This window comes from Poecilia latipinna, unplaced genomic scaffold (genome assembly GCF_001443285.1).
Source record: "Poecilia latipinna isolate Pla-1442-1.1 unplaced genomic scaffold, P_latipinna-1.0 Scaffold3070, whole genome shotgun sequence".
Lineage (NCBI taxonomy): Eukaryota > Metazoa > Chordata > Actinopteri > Cyprinodontiformes > Poeciliidae > Poecilia > Poecilia latipinna.
The window spans coordinates 18,899-37,059 of record NW_015115686.1 but is presented as its reverse complement, the minus strand read 5'-3'; positions in this window follow the sequence as shown (position 1 = coordinate 37,059).

The following is an 18,161-nucleotide window of genomic DNA, read 5'->3' as shown; positions in this document are numbered from 1 at the left end:
GGCTAAGATGATAGAATAATCATCTTTTTGCATAATTTATGCAAAAAACTATATATATTCTTTTTCTTCTTTTTCAGTATTCCTCCTACATCTTGTTGACTTTCCTCCATGGTCATCTTCTTGTCAGGATTTGAGGAATGCCTTCTTTACTTTGCCACTGATAAAAAGCTAGAAGTTTTTTGTTGTTGTTGTTGTTGCCTCAAGCCATGTGAGCAGACATGTGGCACAAGGTGCTCCGGTCAGACGACGCCATAATTTAGCTGTCTTGCTGACAGGCAAACAGCTCTGCTCACTCATATGCATATTTCTCTTTTCACTGTACAGTTCTGCATTATTTTTGGTCTATGAATAAAAATCCACTTACGTGGTTGGAACATAAAAAAAAAACAAAACAAAAAAACCTTTTGGTAGTTTTGCATGTCGCTATATATTTCACATATTGAGTCAAGGTAAAACAAATTGCCTTTCTCAGCTTCCATGATCATTTCATTTTATTTTTCTTTTAGCAAAACATACTAATGGAATAAACATGCATGGGAAATTTTAACTCACTCAGAGAAGACCTGACTGCTGGGCAGGCGAATGTATTGTCTGAGTGAAGAGGGTGGAATACTCTGGACGTAAAAAAAGAGCATTTGTTTGTTGGCAGGAGTCCTTCCCTGCATGTCGGTGCACAGCCCACACACACACGGGACAGCAGGTGACACATCTCACCAGCACGCCGGCCAACATTTAACTTTGTTTTTAAAGAACAAAGCCGCAGCAGGAACCACTGAGCCAAGCAGACCCTTAAATTCTGCCTGATGAAATGTTCTCGTTTTGCAAGCTGTGAAGAATAATCGCTGTGGAACAATCGATTTGTGTTTGATTGCTTATCAGGCTACAGTTCTTGCGAGTGCAGGGGTGAGGAGGGGGGAACAAAAAAAACATTGCTTCAGTTATGCTGTTTAATTAATACACTCTCTAAAGGTTTTGTTTAAAAAAAAAAAATCAAAATCCAATCAGAGCCACTGGTTTCATTAGTCTGTTTTGAGGTAAGATGTTACTTCCTGATAGCAGATCATTAGAAGAGCAGTGGTGAGCGAGTGATGAATGAAAACACAATCAAAGATACTCGACGCCAACTGGGAAAAAGGAGAGAAAGACGATAGAGCGCAACAGTGAGTCTGCGTAAATTTGATGAAAGAGCTGCACATAGCAGCTTAGCAGAGAAGCTGATTTAATGCAGCTGCTTGAGGTGGTATTTATTTTCTGCTCATTGAGGCGAGAATACAAAATATCCAATTGTCTTGTTTGCATGCAGATGTATTTAACGTGTCATCATTGCGGTGGGTGCAGATGGGAGAGGGGGAGTCATTGTTATGTGAGCTGTCAGGGTTGGGGGGGCTTGGAATCAGTTAATGACCATTTGTTTAAATCTGCAATTTCTTTATTAAAGTAATAGGGAAATTTATGGAGAAGTTTCCCCATAAAGCTTTAGCAGCCCTTATTCCAGAGCTTTGACAATATGTTTTTATTTAAATATTTAGATTTTGTTACTGTATGAAAGTTTTTTGAACTTGGGATGAAGGCCGTTGTCCTTATCATAGCTGTTTGAAATTTCTCTTCCTTAGCAGCCTGTTAGTTCTGGAGTTCCTCAAGGAGCCACCTTTAGACCCTTTTTTATTCTGAACATGTTCCCTTGTGTTTTCTTGTCATAATTTCATAAGTATATAATTTCATTCATCTTTAAGGCAGAAAAAATACAAATGTATACCCCTGGAGAGGAGCCAGCCAAGACACATGTTAACTGAACTCCTGCTTTGGGCCTCCAAATCCTCAGGGGCCTCCATTAAATGCTGGAATGTTAACACAAACCATATGTCAAATTTTTATTTATGTATTTTTTTGTTGAGAACAAGAATGCTATTCAATTTTATTAGTCATTTCAGCATGCCAATGCAAATTAAATACTGCTTAAAGTCCCACACAAACTTCCTATCATCTATTCTTGGCACACTAAGCTATAAGTTAAAGAGATGAAATGCTGTAAGACTAATAATACTGGAAATACTGAGCTCATTTAAGGCCCTTCTAGCTTCCAGTTAATTCTTGCGGCCCTTCAAGAGCAAGAAATCATATTGATTGTCATTCAAAATCTAATAACCACGCTAACTCTAGCCGTTTCCTATAAATCAGAAATGTGTCTAATGTGAAGTCTATCATATTTATTAGAGACATTAAGACCCATGCTTTATAAAAGAGACAACTGCTGTGCGTTGGTTGTAGCGGGGTGCCGTGGCGGTTGCTTCATTTCTGGTGAGAATGTCCACATCCGGACTTGGTCTCTTCCAACATTCCTACTAATCTTTGCACAGAACCTCTCCTCTGCTTCCTCTTGGCTTTGAATGGAGTCGCTTTATCTGCCAGCACGAAGACAGCTGCCATTCTTCCTGGAAGTGACAGATTGAGTTCATTGAAAAGGCTGAATATGACACACGCGTGCCACAGTTTTGTGACCCACTATTTGTCACCGAAATGTGCAGCCAAATGAGTTTTCATGCTCGAAATCTCTGCTGTGGCTCTTGTAATTCGAACACTTTCTCCAGACTTCCCCCTTAAGACAGCCTTGTTAATGCTGCAGGGTCTTTGTGCTGTGTGCCCATCTCCTTAGAGCCTCTCAAACAGGCAAAAGTCAGTGATACGCTTAATAAATCTTTTGTTTATGCAGTATTTCTCCACTTAAAGTGCAAACCACAGAGACCCACTTCACTGCAACAAAAGTGTCTCATGGTATTTGACTGTTCCTTCAGCTTGTTGACTAAGGGCGATCGTCAAAAGAGGAACCTCAGAAATGAGTCTTCAATCATAAAAAGTTTCTGTACCTTAGCATTATTGTAAGCGTCTAACCAGAAACCTCTTGGGCTTTTCAACTCTGATAATGGAGTGACCTTCAAAAGTGATTTCTTTCCATCCTTCTCCAGATTTGTCCGTTAATCTGGAGAATTTGTTTTTCCAAGTACTGATGCTGACTTGAAGGTGTCTGTGCCTCATTTGATAATCCGTTTCAACATATTGAGTAAGGACCGGCTCGAGTGCATCAGAATTTATTTTTATTAAGTCAAGTATTTGTCTTGGAACTTGAGTCCTCATCATTTTGTCCTTGTAAAACTAGTTCTCCATTTAAAACATTTATTTAGTCTGCTGAATAAAGGCCGGGATCAGATTAAAAGTTTGACATATGATTAAAACTGAAATGTTATTTTAATTCTGAATTATTTAAAATATTTCCAATTTTCTAAACTATTCAAAGTCACAATATTAACTTTTAAAATCTTTGACTTCTTCTCAGAAGAAACCTTTTGGCAACTTTCACATAAACGTACAGGACGATGAGCAAGGCCGTGCAGAAATGGTTCCTCTAGCGGTGAGAACAAATGTTTTCGACAAACATTAAGGTGAAGTGAAGCCATTTGAAGAAAGATCGGAAAAATAGTCCTGCAGCCTTACTTTGTTGCTTCAATGGTCAATGCTCAGGGTCTGTGTTCAAATCGTGCAAAACAGGAACAGGAACCCACAACAAAACAAAAACATTCAGCTTGTCTTTCAATACATTGTTAATAAAAGCAAACAACATTCTACAAATATCCATAAACTGCTACCATTCCTTGCCTCAGTGGTTGGAGACGCCCACTTCAGTGCTGATCAGCTTCAGATACTCACCCTGCACTCCAGTATACTTGATATAACCTCGATGTAATAACACCCCTAAAATGTAACTTTGGCTCTTGGTTTTGTTGTGCAACCCCAAAGTTAATCGTCAGCCCCCATCTGGCCACTCCTTTGAAATCATTCTACAAGTGTCCCTGGTGAGTAAACTAGTAATTATTTTTAGTTTATTGGAGGAAAAAAGGTTTTTTCATCTTCTCATCTTCTACTGCGGTCTTGTCTGAAAGTCAGTAGATGCAAAGTGCAGAAAGCAAAACATCTCCTAGTTTTGGTCATAAAAATTTTGTTCCCACCACAGTGGCTTGCTGTCGCTTTCCCCTTCCATCACTTCATCTCTCTTTGCTCTCCACAGCCATAGACGACTTTTAAAGACATATTCTATTTTATTATGTCTCTGCGATGCCCTACTCATTTAGTGAGCTCAGGACCCAAACCTCCATAATTCTGTGACCTTGATAGGCTGCTGTGCTAACAGGGGAGAGCTCCATAAAAGCATGATTTAACAGCCCCTTGTGTGTTGATCTTGAGTTAGCATTAATGCTTTGGATAATCACTCTATCAGCATTCAGCCTTCAGACCTTGGGAGAATAAAGGAGAATGTGTCTGAATGGTGTATGGAGAATGAGAAAGTAGAGGATGGAGGAGAGAGCGAGTGAGAGAGAGGAGTGCAAAACAAAGACGACAGGATTTATCTTTCTATTGAATCAAGTTCAAAATTTAATTAGTGGATTTCTGTCTCGCAGATAAATCTTTTGCACGTTATGATTTTATCTTCGTTAATGAATCAGACGTTGAAGTGGATCGAAAGGAGTAGTTATCAAACTGGAAGATAGTCGTCCATCCCGACTCCCGTTGTTTCTTCCTTCCCCACCAGTTCAAGATGTGTAAAAGTCTTCAAATAGGGTCGTTTTTCATTGACAAACATAATGTCAGCGTAACGTGGGAAGTTGTTTTCCACAAATTCAACACACTCGTGTTACACTGCAATGTCCAAATGGTCCCCCATTTTGAATTTACTGGTGGAAGCCGCTTAATTTTGATTTAAAACATCATTTAACACGGTTCCCAGGGCGACTGGGAAGAGAACATCACTACAGCATCACAGGTCATCCATCTTTGGTAACAGTGATGAAGAAGTGTTTTTCCCACATCTCCGTCCACGTTCGTGTTTGTTTCTTAAAAGCGTGGTCTTATGTATTTCTCATGCTGTAAAAATGAAATACAATTCAGTCCGACTGTTTTTATTTCTTCTAGTTTTATGAGAAGTCACAGCTATCAAAGGTTACATTTGAATATGACTGTAACGTTTTTGTTTTTTTTAAAAGCATTTACTGGAACGTTTTATGTTTCGTGCAACTGCTGCATTTGGCGAGACTGAACGCACCCCGCCTTTGCACAAACACATCCAGCCCTGCATTAAGGTCCTTTCGACAGACTGATAAATCTTTTTTTGCGTCTGTCTTTACAGGAAGAAAGCACCAGCATTAAACTCCTAGAGGCAGTCGTGTGATGTTAAACTCAGCTCTCGCTTCCTTTCCAATAAAACCCGGAGCCATGCGCCGCGGAAACATTTCATCTGATGATTGCTCAGCATGATTGTATCGAAAGCTGAACTGCATTAGACTCTGTTTACAGCCTCGCACAGTGGAGGGAATCCGTCTCCCTCATGGTGCTCTCAGGCTGCAGTGGGAAAATGCCCCATAACCAAGCCCTTTGCTTTTGGGCCACTCTGTGGGCAGATTCATTTGTATTTGGGGGGAAGTAACAACACAACGTGATATCAAACTCCTCCAATCAACCGCATGCATGTTGACGGTTAACAGGATGTTTGGGATTTACAGGCCATGAGTTAGGTTTTTATTATCCATCCTGCTTCATTAACCTCTGTCAACAATCGATACGGTCCATCGATGCTGATCCAGTTGTTAAGTTAAGCCAATAAAAATCAAGAATTGAAATTGGTCCACATGGTGACGCAGTTCATTAACATCAATGCTAACACAGATTTTCTGAGGCATTCTTTATCTAGAGCTTCTAGAATTGCATGCTATTTTTATGTATTGGAAATGGTGCGCTTCACTTTGCAGGGAATAAGGAATGATGATTATCAGGCTGCTAAAAAAAGTATCAAAGTCTAGGCTTTCCTTCATAATTCAAAGATTTGCTTCATTAACTGGAAAACGCTCCGGTGAATCCCTGAACTAATGTTTAGTTATAGGACCAAATTCTGACACCTATCATCACATTTTACCACCCAGTAGTTTTGGACTGCACACAGCAAATTTAGTGGAGTTAAATCAACACTCTTTCAAGTGTTAAAACTACTCAGTCTCTTGTTGGAAAAATGCCTGAAAGAGTTAAATTAACACAAGATCTGAGAAGGAAGGAGCAAACAAAGTGTTGATTTAACGCTCCCAAATTTGACGTGTACCTTCCACACTTCCTCTCTCTCTTTTCTTTGTTTGTTTTACCTCAGAAACAACAAATGTGATGTCAAAGCATCAGTTTTCCATTGGATAAAGGTCCACAGACTGGGCTGGACACTCGATAATGCTACTTTTGTTTGGAGCTGAGATACTGTGTACCAGTTTGTGTGCTTGAGTAAATTTTCTCTTCACAATAAGAGAACATAAATGCTTCAACAATGTCAATACTTTCAAGCTAATGCATGATCCCTGTAAAGTGCCAAAGGTACTGCTGTGTTTTCTTGATACTACAACTTAAAGTCAGGGTTTGGAGGATATCTAAGTAACTATGTGCAAAAAATAAATAAAATAAGCAACTGTCCTACTCAGTTTAAAGGAATTGTTCCAATTGTCTTTGTCTTTGTGTGTGCTATTGCACGTTGTCTTCAGGCCATGTGAGATTTTTTTTTTTTTTTTTTTTTTGCTGATAGCTTAACTTGACATTGACGTTTTCAGGTTGCTAGATCTTCTTGGATCAGCCTGGAGCTGATCCTCACTGTCTTTGAACTGCTGGCTCTTCTTTGATCCATTCAAAGGTAGTTTTCTTTTTCAGTACATAGTTTCAACTTCAAAGCATTTTAAGTCATTTTGACTGAGCAGCCTATCCTTTTCTTCACGTGTTTATACGTTTACCTCTCTCCAAATAACTGAAGGAAGCGTGAGATAATCCATTTTACCTGGATGTTAATGGAGGGAATCCCCAACAGCCAAACACGTACACCGTCTGATGCCTTCATTTTTAAATAACGGACATCTGTTTCTGTTTTTTTTTTTCTTTTTTCACAAAACACATAATTGAACTCCACACCACTACTGCTTTGAGCATGTTCCTTTAATAAACAAATCACTCCTCGATTTTGATGTTATGTAATAAATTATTAATTTAAAAGAAAAGCAAGATGGTAATTTTCTTTAATTAATGGTTAAAGAAAAGTAACCATTCATTACTTTTCTTTAATGGTTAAAGAAAAGTAATGATTAAAGAGTCATTGCTTTAATCATTTACTTGTAGTAGCAGCAGTTGCAGCTACAAGCGGTAGCGACTCAGTACAGTCGTGTGCAGAATGTTTTTGCATGGAGATTAGATAAACTTCTATTCCACATTGTCACTTAGACTAATTTTAAACATGCATACAGCAACCTCCACGTTTGTTTTAGCACCTCTCTGCCAAACAGCATAAATAAGAATAGATTCCCACACACACAATCATGCTGCAGTTTTCTAGTAGCGAGCCCTGGAGATTTTTCACCACCATTTCTAGATTCCTCACTCAGCGTGGTGGCAAGACTTACTCGTGTCCCCATCCAACTCTGTTTGTCACAGCTCCAGTTTGTAATTGTTGCTCTGACTGTAGATTTGAGCAAATTTAAGCAAGTAGTAGGTATTTTCTAGGATCCGTTTTCTTACTTACTTGTTTTCCATTTTGAAATGTTAATTCCCTGGAAATTCCTGCATCACTCTGATTATCTTTAAAAAATAATAAATGATACATGTAAAGAAAAACTGAAAAAAAAAAAGTTCTGTGACTTCTTGTCTTAAATGGGAATATTTTCCAATAATTTTCAGTATTACATTTGGTATTACAGATGGTATTACATTTAGCATCATACGTTTAGTTTATTTTATTATTACAAGTTTAATAATGTAGGTCATACAATAAAAACTGGGAAGCTGCATCACATTAAATTATCTTATTAACACCTAGCACTGTGCAGAAACACAAATAAATTAAAAATATATTTTTGAATTAATAGTGGCTGTAGAAATCAAATCCCATTGGGACTTTTCAACCTTTACATAGCTGGTGGTTTTCAAACATTTGGTAAATTTTAATGAACAGAAAATGAAGTTTGAAGTTCACCTGCTGCCTTCTTAACACAACCCTAGAACATCTGCAATTCATTGTACTGCTTGCACAGATTTACATCATCCCCACATGTCAATCACATCTGAGGCCTGTAAGAAATAATACCACATTATTTATATTTTTTGCGTAGCAGCTATTACAAGGCTAAGAGAAATGGATTTTTCCCCAGAAAAAAATCAGCATTCATCTTCTCTGATTCTCAATATTGGGTTCTATGCGCTGTAGTGCGATATTGCTGATCAGCATGTGAGGATGCAAAGCTTCCTTTAGAGAGTTTATTTTTATTCTTTCATTCAAGACGTTTGTACAGAAATCTTGTTAGGAAAGACCGAGTCAGAGGCAAGGTTGTTATCCAGCTGATTAAAACCTGGATGTGTTTCTGTGTGGATCAGCAGTCGTGTACGTTGACTTTAATGTACTTAAAGACAAATGTGACTCATTGTGACAAACAGCTGTGCTTTTATTCTGACTGGGCCTCTTCCACGTTGAGACGATTCCTTTTGTATCGCCGGGAATTGCTTATGTCGAAATATGTTTATTTGATGACATTATTTTACAATTTAATGAGTTGTGACAGTCATCTACCCTGACCTATTTTTATCCTGTCAAGTAAAATACATTCAAAGCTCTGGTGGAAAGTGAGAGCATCCATGCATCCATCCATCCATCCATCCAGAAGTTCGGATTCACTTGTCCTAATTATTTTTATATATTTTAGGTATTTGACAGAAACCTCAAAAAAAAAAAAAAAAACTAGCTCAAAACTGTTAAGTAGAAAGGAAAAACATGATTTTAAAAATTTGTTTACAAGCAAATATCTAAAATGAAAAACACATATAGTGGTGTGCACAAACATTTGGGGGGCAGGTGCTCTAGTGACAACAAAGGGCACCTTATGTGGCACACACACACACACACACACACACACACATACATATAGTGTACTCTATAACACACTGTAAAAAAGACTAAATATTTCAGAAGGGCACTTGTTTTCCCCAGAGGAAATAAGACAGGTGCTTTAGGACCTATAGTGTCTGCAACATGCATAACTATTTGCAATGCCCATTTGACTCAATAGTTATCTGAAAAGCATCCCTACAATAACTGCTAAAACTGTATATCATTGTGTGTCTTCTACTTGTAATTAACATGTTGGTCAAAGAGTTTAATTTCAAAAGCGCCTTCTTTTATATATTTGATGCGTCCTAGAAGTCACAGCCAAATGCCACGCTGTCGCCGGATGTTTCCCGATCAGAGTTTTGAATCTCAGCTGCTCCTCCAGAGGTTTCACAAACCTTTTGGCTGCTTTCTCCTGGAAAATGTTCTTTGTGCCTGACCGCTGGGTTCAAGTGGACAGACGTGTTGATAGGTTTGACCTCTTTGCTCTCGGCATGAGCTGCAAATTTAAAAACTGCTCAAGGTAAAGATAAACCAACCAGGTCGTTTATATTCTCAAAATAGCTTTTTTATGCATTTAATAAACTCCACTTGTCCTGACCAGGGGTTTGCTGCATTTCGGAGCAGCTGAGGTGGGTGGGTGGATGGATGGGAGCATACGTGCATTACATAACAGGTGCTCCTGATAAAGTGCAGGGCATCCTCATAAAGTTAGCATTAAAATTTAACAGATCATAAAAATATGCCAGCAGGAAAAGCAGATGGCATTTTTTTTTCTTTTTCCCTGATATTGAACCCTCTGTGCTAATGAGCTTTCTCCAAGGTTGTTTTCTTTCGTCTTCTTTTAAGAACAAAATGAAGCGGCTCTTGTGGGGTCACACTGCAGTGGGTCTATTGTTTTTATAACCACCTGCTTTATAATTCTCCTGCACTTTATGCTGCGTTCCTTGGTGGTCATCATTGCACAGTTAGTTTACTACTCTTCTCCAGCAAACCTCGGATTAAATCGTACACGGTCGGATTCTGTTTATTAATCTCCTGGGTGACTTCCGGATGCAATCGGAAGCAGGTACAAACGCACGAAGCGTTTCTTAAAATTCGTATCTAATTGGAGCATGTTTTTCCTTTTCGCAGCTTTAGTCGAACCATTCTGTGTTTGGATTGTTTTTCCACAGAACATCCTAAGAAAACACATTCAAGTCAAACAAATCTTTAGCATCAGCACTTTGCTTCGTAACGGGCCGTGTTCAATGTTTACTCAACGTGCCCTACAAGTGTGCGATGGCCTACAAATTAGAAATTAGCGTGATGCTTTTCGTTGAACGCTGATTATTGGAACATTTTCTCTGGCTCGCGCACACACACATGCACACACGCACAGCCACATAATGAAGATCTGAAATGCAAGATGATGATTGCTTCTGTGGGCGGCGTGGGCCGATGTGAGTGAGATTAAAGACACGGGTGTCGCTGAAGCCCACACGCTCTGTTCGCCATGTTCAGCACACAGGCAGGCGTTCCGCCTTGGGTGGAGAAGCCCACAGGCCAACCCTCGGGCCCTGCCTTTGATTCGCTCTCTGATCCATCTAATACAGAAATGTAAAAAAAAAAAAAAAACGTGCTAGAATTTGTCGGACATTCTGCATCCCATAAGATTATCTTATCGCGTTAGGACGCCGACGACGAGTTTGGTGTCATTACGACAGCGTCACGCGTGCGGATTCTCCTACTCGACGCTGAAAGACGAAAGATGATTTGCAGCAGGCGGCTGCTATCCACTTTCACCGCTCCACTCAGAGACACTTTCTTTTTTTCCTCTCTCTCTCTCTCTCTCTCTCTCTCCTTGCAGCTGAACAAGCATTTGAAGGTTTCAGAGCGTCTACATTAGCCAATTTGTTTTCCATTCATTCTCAACCCTTTATTAAATATGAGACGTGCGCATTGCTCGCTTCATCTGTTAATTATCCGTTCCATTTATTACTTTATTTGCTGCATCCAGGGTCTTTGTGGATCCCGAGTCAGCCCATGTCTCTCTCTGACTCTGAATAGACTACAGTGCTGTTTGTGTGTTTTTGCTTGGGGGATTAAAGGGGGGGGTTATGTCAGCAAGCGACTGCTTGATTTATGCTTGTGTGTTACATTTTGTGTGTGTGTGTGCGCGCGCGTGTGTGTGGGTGTGTGTGTGTGTGTGTGGGCCTACATGCATGAGGAGAAAGAAGAGGGAGCTTGCACCTCGCTGCCACAGAGACGCCTGCATCATAATGCATTGCATTAGCTGCATGGAAAATAGAGCACCCAAGGCCAGGCGGGTCAAGCCAGAATGATGCAGCGGATGTAAACGGACAATGGGATTCAGGGTTTTATGGCTGAACAGGCTGGAAGCTGTTCGTGGAGAAACACTAAACAGTCAGGAAGACAAGAGAAGGACGCGGAGGGGAAGCTCAGTCATCCTTGATGTCAGTGATTCTGTCATCCTGTGGAGTCCTTTTGTTTGCTAATCACACACAGCATCTCCATGTGATTCTCGTATTCATGTCAGAGCTTATTACGGCACGACGCTGCCGGATGAGTCGCTGGGAGGACAGCGCTGCAGCCCGCCGATGCGCCGCTCTTCCTCCCATTGGGTTCGACAGAAATGGGAATGTCTTAATTACTCGGCTCGAGCTCACAGCGACGCCTCACCTCCGGCGCGTCCCCCAGCCGACTGCGTTGTTAGGTTTCAGATTTCCCTCCCCGCGCTCGCCTTGAAGGTCAACACGGCGTGTTTTAGTATTCATCTGGACGCACGCTGCTCAGCTGGGGGAAATGCAGCAAGGAGGATGTGCAGTTTTGTTTGTTGTTGTTGTTGTTTTTTGTGCCCATTTCTACCAAACGTGCTGTGATTGTTACAAAGTTAGGTCCGCCTTAATTGGTATTTATCAAAAATGTACAGAAAGGAAACAAAGCGGATGTGGAATGAGGCACATCCCCCCCGTACTGATCTATTTAATGAACAGTTTGACTGGATATTTTTTTCTGTGATTTCACACAACTCTCCAAACATCATTTTGCCATCTTTCACTTCTCATATTGACGTTAAACTATTTGTTTCCTACACTCAAATTCATTGGCTGCTGATAGCAGCGTCTTGCACACACCCCATGAAGTTATATTCTCCACCGACATCCTAAATGTGCATTTCTGGGATTTTATGTAATAGATCTACAAAAACAACACACGGTTTTCAAAATGCTATTCAAACAACGTTTCTGAAAAGTATGGGGTGGATTTGAAGTCAGTCTCACTGGTCAATACATTGCAGAACATTTGCAGTAACTACATCCTCAGGTATGTGGAGTCTCTCTATAAAACTGGAGACAGAAACTATAGTGCCTTTAGTTCAGTCACACTGTATTGGATTTGACTGGGCCATCTTAACATATGATAAAGTGTTTATCTGAAGATGTTGCAGCTTTTTCTCAATTCTTATTTTTCTAACATACTTCAGTCACATTCTCATTTATTCACTCTCCTACTGTGGCACAATATGTGTCAAATCCAAACAGCCAGGTCTTGGAAGGTTGTCAGCAGAGCCACTCTTTCCGTTTTCAGATGATACTGATCCTGATGTTGAAATTTATTGATATTGTTTTAAAGCCCAATTTGATGGTAACTGGTTGCACTGGATTTTATTCATTGGCATCAGAGTAAACAGGGCTGATGCAGTTTTCTGATATTCATAAAAGAAAAACAACAAAAAATCACATATAACCTTCATTTGTTTGGTTCTAGGATCGGGGCTAGCAGTTAGGGTTAGCCTCAAAAAGCTACATCAACATTTGTGGTTGCAATATGACAACAAATTAAAAAAACAATTCTGTATATTTGAACACTAATTCAAGGTTTCTATGCATGATCTATGCAATTATATCCCTGCATCAGTTTAAATAATGAGATGTTTGAGCCTTGGCAGAATCTTTGGCATTAAAAAAAGAGGAGAGATTCAGTTGATGTTTCTCGCCGACTTACTGGGTGTTTCAGCAATTATTTTCCGGGAACTGGGTTTGCAGCTTTGACAGACTGTAACAGTTTCACACATCATTTGGCGAACAGCGCACACACAAAAGAAAATGAGAGGCAAGATCAGAAGACAAGAAGAATTACTTAGTATTCCACGTCGGTGGAGGGAAGTAGTGGTAACGCTGCTCAGAGTGATTTATTCGCTTGAATATGTGAGATTTGTTCTTAAGAGCAGAAACCTTCCCCTCTCTATTTCACAGTGATTTAGATGCATCTCAGGATACGCGAGCGCAGCGCAGTACTTGTGCTATGGGTTAAGCAAAAAAAAAATAAATTTCAGAGGCCATCAAAGTGAGCATTTGGATTATGGCGATGTACCGGCGGCTCGCGGAAAGCTCAGTGGGAGTGTTACAGCATCAAAGTGGCGACTGCAAGTCCCACACTGGGGTGCCATAAACAGCAAAAGCAGAAACTTCCCCCTTGTGCATAGAGACAGAAAATGCCATTAATCAGACAGCAATGAACGTCCTCTCCGTGTGCCGAACACAGTTAATCCTTCAGAGCATCCTAAATAAAGCGGCCGCTTTATTGCGCGCGCTGTTGTTCGTTTCTGTTGACGCTTTAACAAACGCCAGTTCATCAACAAGGGGGTTTTAACAACCTCATGAACGTCGGCAGTGAACGCACCTCCATCTCTCCCGTGCAGTGTGGTTTATTGCAACAAGCTGCAGACATCTCTATTGTTCTGCATTGTTTGTAGGAAAACAGATTGCTGTGGGTTCTGCTAATATACTGGCTCCATCCCAGAACGCGTGTCATTAATCAAGCTAAGACACTGCAGAAAGGTTTTTTTTGTTGTTGTTCTTTTATTTTAAATGTATTCGCAGCTCTTCATCTTTCTGTGGTGTATCTGATGGTTTGGCCTGGCTGGGGAATTCATCATCCTAATGCACCACATATTAGCTTCTGCTAAAAAATCCTCCACTCTGCATTTTTTTAATATTCATTATGGTTGTAATATTTCTTATTTGGTTGCCTCGGGCAACTTCTGTAGCCGGTGATCGAGGATAATTTAGCGGTGTGAAGTCAAACAGCTGCTGATGGCATTTCTAGATATGGAATGGGTGGCTGTTCAGGAAACGCTAGCACACTTCCATTCACAGCCACACAGCCTGTGGGTTCCAAAAGAGTTTTCCCTCACAGGAGTTAACCTCAGTTATATTTAATTTTCTTGGTAGAGTCCTTTCTGATTCGGCTTTCCCCTTATTGATAAAATCACATCTGCCTCACTAAATGCCACGCCTGCTTTATGATTGCAATGAGTTCCAACGTTTGCCGCTTGGTTTGATGCATCGCTATCGTCTCTCCTTCCAATCACTAGTCGCCAATGATCGTTAATCGTTTTATTGTTTGCGCAAATCATCGAGTTTGAAAATGTTACCTAAGCGTAAGTCCACATCTGCTTGTAAAGTTCTCATGTCACGTTGTCAAGATGAGTAATGTTAAATATCAAAACTGTGCCAAGTTCAGAAGTATCAAATCAAGTCTCGTCAGACTGTGAAATGGTTTGTTGAACAGCGTCAAATTGCGATAAGTCATGTAAATTCAAGCAAACTCAAGCTCTGCAGTCGACTTACACTGTTCCAATTCATCATGTTGCAAGTCTTAAGGTGCATCAAGTTGAGCAAAGTTGTGTCAAGTCACATCAAGCACCGTGCCGTGTCAAGCCTTGCCAGATCAAGTTGTGCCAAATTGTAAAGACAAGCCACCTCGTGTCAGGTCGTCAAGTCACGGTAAGTCAATTGAATCCAATCAGGTACAGGCAACGATGTTGTCAATTCAAGTCGAGAAAGTGTCATGCCAAGTCGTGTCAAGTAAAGTTCAGTATTCTCAAGTCAAGCTTAAATCATGTTCAGTCAACTTGTGTCAAATCAATTCATGCTGAGTCACATGCAAATCAAGTCAATTCATGCAAAGCCATGTGTGTGTCCAATCAGCTCAAGTCCAGCTGCATCATCTCAAGTTCAGTCATTCCAGTTTATGTCCCAGCAAACCAAGTAATGAGGTTCCTCACAGTAGCAGCTTCCTTACCCCTTTACTGTCACCCTGTGAATTAGTACATGTTAGTCAATGGGTCCATGAGGACACCAGCATCCTTATGACAGCTAAAGGGTTAGACTTCTTTTATTTAACCCTGTGGCTTTTCACTTCCTGTCTCTTGCATTTCTGTGTCCTAGATTTGTGTAATCTCATCTCCTTGCGATGCTCACGTGACACCAGTGCACCCAACAAAGGACAATGGGCAAGCAAATGAGGCAAACCTACAGTAAATCATCTTCGACCTTTTACACCACTCAAAGAGAAATGCATTAAAAATGAAACAAGTCGTCCTGGCTCGGCGGGAGCCGTCACAGCTCTCTTTGAGAGCCATTAAAGCCCCAGTAAATGTCAAATAGCCAAAGGGTACTAAACACACTCCGAATCGAACAGCTGCCGGAATGCATATTTTTGAAGGTAGCGATCATCACTTTGCCATTAGGAAGAATGTACATTTTTCTTTTATCCCATCCAACGTCAATCCTAGGTGCTCGATACTTTATGTAATTATAAGCATATGGAGTGTAGAAAATCTGAGGAAACTTTATGACAACTTTACGAGACGTCAGAGCTGTCTGGGGGAACCTAAGCCATTTCATAGAGCAGAAAATTGTCAGTACTGACATTTGAGTGCAGAACTTTGTTGCGTGTGTCAAGTGTGAGTGAAAAGTGGAAACTTTTTAGACTTTGACAGCGTGGTGCATCCATATTGTAATCCTGTTTTTGTTCTAAAGCCAAATATCCAGGCTAACGCATACTTAGCACATGTTTTAGATTTATCTAAAGGTAATTCTTGTATTGTATTTTTATTTCTCTATGCCTGTTCCTGTGTGTTTTCTTGAGATGTGTGTCTCAAATGACCTGTAATGTTTCATGTGCTGATGTCTAAAAATAATCTTGTATGAGGCACTGTTTACTCTCACACACAGCACTACAGACTCACACACTCACACACTAAAGAGTAAAATTGCACATATATGCACACACATACATACCGTTTAAAGCATACAGACATACTAGACTGAATGAGAAGTCAGAAATCTATGTGTGTGTGAAGTAATGCTAGACTGTAATGTGTGTGTATGAGTCTGTAGTGGTGTGTGTGAGGGAAAACAATAGTTTTTGTCCTAAATGGCGCCTCATAGTTTCGTATAATTTTTATACATCATCTTTGTGCAGCACTTCAATCCTAAGTGTTTTACATAATTTATTCGTTAGTGACTTTTTAACTACTGTGTAGTGTACTAGCAATTGCAAAGATCATTGCATTAAAATGTATGAATTTTGATCAATGTAAGGTAGGAATCAGAAGTTTATTTTAAAAAAAATACAGCTCCATTTGCTTAATTTTCATCCATCATACGATGGTTTTTCAGTGATACAAGATTAAAGCCATAAGGTTTTTTGTTTTTTTAAAGCGGAAAGACAGTCAAAGAGAGCTACGTGCTACAACTCACAGCCTCAGTATCACAGCAGCAGCGTTAGCCTGCCAGAAAACACTTTATTAATGAGCAGCAGCTTTCCAGATTCACCTGTTCTGAACCCTTCGCAGCCTCCTCCCCCCTCCCTCCATCTCTGCCCCAAAGAAAAGAAACAAAAAAAAACACATGGTACAGAAACCTTTGAAGGGAAAAAAAGTGCTGAAGTATAGGTTTTCTGTCAACAAAATGAAACGCGTCTTAAAACAGTGCAGCATCGTTGGTCCCCTATAGATTCATGTCAAGCAACAAATCTGTGCTCACGCTTTTTTCAAAACGGGGGGATTTCTGGTGGGTGTTTTTTTTCTCCCCTCTTTCTTTCTAAATTTATTTTCAGATCTCTGTCGACGTGCACGGAGCGCCTAAAAATGCACTGCAGCACGATCCTGCGTTTCCCTTGCACATTAAGAACACAAGGTAGCAAATCGGTGTTTGATCTGCAATTCTGTTTACTCAACACCACAATAAAGCAATTGTTAAATGGAGCATGTAGAGACATTATTTGCTTTTCTGCATTGTGCACCCGAGCCGTGTAATATTTCACTCATTGATAATTTCATTTAGACTCCGAAGATATGAACTGCATTCATCAATACGGTGATGAGAACTTATTGCGGTAATTCGTGGGACAATGGAAGGCCATTTCTGGAAAAGTCGTTTGAAGAATATTGACTCCCAACTAAATATTCTCACATTTCGCCACTTTGTGCCTCTTCGCTTGGCAACCTTATGGATTGGTAAACNAAATTTGTTTACAAGCAAATATCTAAAATGAAAAACACATATAGTGGTGTGCACAAACATTTGGGGGGCAGGTGCTCTAGTGACAACAAAGGGCACCTTATGTGGCACACACACACACACACACACACACACACATACATATAGTGTACTCTATAACACACTGTAAAAAAGACTAAATATTTCAGAAGGGCACTTGTTTTCCCCAGAGGAAATAAGACAGGTGCTTTAGGACCTATAGTGTCTGCAACATGCATAACTATTTGCAATGCCCATTTGACTCAATAGTTATCTGAAAAGCATCCCTACAATAACTGCTAAAACTGTATATCATTGTGTGTCTTCTACTTGTAATTAACATGTTGGTCAAAGAGTTTAATTTCAAAAGCGCCTTCTTTTATATATTTGATGCGTCCTAGAAGTCACAGCCAAATGCCACGCTGTCGCCGGATGTTTCCCGATCAGAGTTTTGAATCTCAGCTGCTCCTCCAGAGGTTTCACAAACCTTTTGGCTGCTTTCTCCTGGAAAATGTTCTTTGTGCCTGACCGCTGGGTTCAAGTGGACAGACGTGTTGATAGGTTTGACCTCTTTGCTCTCGGCATGAGCTGCAAATTTAAAAACTGCTCAAGGTAAAGATAAACCAACCAGGTCGTTTATATTCTCAAAATAGCTTTTTTATGCATTTAATAAACTCCACTTGTCCTGACCAGGGGTTTGCTGCATTTCGGAGCAGCTGAGGTGGGTGGGTGGATGGATGGGAGCATACGTGCATTACATAACAGGTGCTCCTGATAAAGTGCAGGGCATCCTCATAAAGTTAGCATTAAAATTTAACAGATCATAAAAATATGCCAGCAGGAAAAGCAGATGGCATTTTTTTTTCTTTTTCCCTGATATTGAACCC